At 30.5% G+C, this 2,413-nt stretch overlaps 1 non-coding gene across 1 annotated transcript; it reads left to right on the top strand.

Annotated features, from left to right (window-relative positions):
• The first annotated feature begins 2,340 nt into the window (after positions 1-2,340).
• Positions 2,341-2,413, top strand: TRNAR-ACG (transfer RNA arginine (anticodon ACG)). Its single transcript has one exon. It is a non-coding gene; the product is annotated as a tRNA-Arg (tRNA).

Below are 2,413 nucleotides of genomic sequence, written 5' to 3'. Positions count from 1 at the left end.
TCTCAAAGAACGACAAGTACTCTAAAGGTGCCAAACATATAGAACTGAAGTATCTTGTTGTGAAAGATGAGGTTCAGAAACAAAGAGTGTCAATCATGCACATCAGGACAGAACTTATGATTGCAGACCCTTTGACGAAAGGGTTACAACCAAAACAATTTAAGGAACATGTTCAAAGAATGGGTCTTGGTTGTATTAATAATAATTGATGTGTGACATTCTGAGCTCTTTTATGTGTTTCTGATATACAATTATGTGTCTCTTGTTTTAATGTAGTAGTACGTATTTTATGTAATTTTAAACAAGAAAGAGTCTTATAAAGATATTATGTTTAATCATTATGATATAAGACATTATGTGGACCATTATGCTGTTTTATATAAATTATGAGTATGAATTAATGGATTGCTGGTATTGTAGTATATGGAAGGGAATGCATTGAATTAATAGTGCACAACCGCCATAACTCTCAGCAATTTATCATAGTATGATGTTCAACACTTAATATTATGAATAGTCGGGTCAAGTGGGAGAATGTTAGAAATCTGCTATTGGAAACAGCAAATGCTTTTAACGTTAAAGCAGTTTCTAATCTTAATGTGACCCGATCTAATCTTAAAGCATTTAGATCTTATCTTAAAGCAGTTTCTAATCTAAAGCATTAGATCTTAAGCGTTGAATTGGTATATGATGGACGTACCAGATTAGAGTTAAATAATATATAAAGGATTGGGTCCTCTCTCTCCCACACACAAGAGTTGTATTCTTCTTCATCAAGAAACACATAAAGGAAGTGAGGGCAAGAGGAGAGAAACCGAATTCTGAGAAGAAGACAGAAAACAGAAATCAGAAGATGGCAGCCATTACATCTTCCGCTGTTAGTCAAGGTATGTCATCTTAAACAACGTATTAAGTTCTGAATGTGAAATATTTGGTATTGATAATCTTTGGCTGTTAGTAGCTATATTTTACACTATGAACTCAATCTCGAACTCCATCACCTCTAGTGTCAACTAGAAACTATTCTGGTTTAGGATCAAGGAGAAACTCAGGGACCAAGGTCTTAGGACTCATTTATCAAATTTGTTTGGCTAGTTTAATTTGGGTGGCTCTATTTCAACGAGCATTTTTAAGTGGATTGTAGATTTTGAGAATATCGTAAAATTTAACAATGGCTCTATGAACTCAATCTCGAACTCCATCACCTCTAGTGTCAACTAGAAACTATTCTGGTTTAGGATCAAGGAGAAACTCAGGGACCAAGGTATTAGGACTCATTTATCAAATTTGTTTGGCTAGTTTAATTTGGGTGGCTCTATTTCAACGAGCATTTTTAAGTGGATTGTAGATTTTGAGAATATCGTAAAATTTAATGATCAAGACTTGACCTATCTCTTAACTGTCAAATTCTAAAATATTCCTAGAATTTGCAATAGAGATAAATTCTTGACCTCTCTTTTGATAGTCAAATTTTAAAATATTCCTAAAATCTACTATGGAAATAAGTTCAAAACCTCACTCCATAAAACATGTTCATAATTATAAATCACTGGGAGTTTAATTCAAAATTCTTTGTCTAGTCCCATCTAAATGCAACTACGTCAATTTGTATCCATATAGATACAACATAGGCAATGTAAACTGACAAAACAAAAATGTAAATGGTCATCCTATATTACTTCTTCATTTTTCTTTTTATTTCTTTATATTAAAAAGAAAGTAATATACTTTTGAAGAATGTGAATGGTCATCCTATATTACTTCTTCAATTTTTTTTCTTTCTTTATATTAAAACGAAAGTGCTATACTTTTGAAGACATTTTTACTAATGAAACATTTTTACTAATCAAATCTATATTGTTAATATTAATTTTTTTAAACTAATTTTATTTTTATTTTTATTTTTATTATTTTTTTAAACTAATTTTATTTTTATTTCAAAAATATATTATATTTGTTAATTGAGATTATCTTAAATAATTAGAAAATAGTTACTATCTTAAATTTAAATATCCACTACAGTAAGCTATAATATCTTAATAATTATTATTATAATAATTTCTTGTCTTTAAATATCCTCACTGTAACCCTAAAGCTGAGTCAAAAACCGATGTCTTTTCTTAAAAACAAAAACAAAACATATGTTTTAATCATGAACAATACCAAATTATCTATAAATATAAATATAGTATCAATAATAAATCAATTTGAATATAATATCTACTCAGGTCAAATACGGGAACGCGGCGTTTCTGGCACCATATAAATCTGTTTATGTCCGTCGACTTTCAGAAAACGATTTACAGAAGTGAATAACCGTTTTAAATCCAAATGCATGCAGACTCCGTGGCCCAATGGATAAGGCGCTGGTCTACGAAACCAGAGATTCTGGGTTCGATCCCCAGCGGAGTCG

The sequence above is a fragment of the Pinus tabuliformis genome, chromosome 7, assembly GCF_031772625.1.
Source record: "Pinus tabuliformis cultivar Carrire ecotype Pingquan chromosome 7, CPIR1, whole genome shotgun sequence".
NCBI lineage: Eukaryota > Viridiplantae > Streptophyta > Pinopsida > Pinales > Pinaceae > Pinus > Pinus tabuliformis.
Note: the sequence above shows the minus strand (reverse complement) of the source record. Positions and strands in the feature narration are given on the sequence as shown.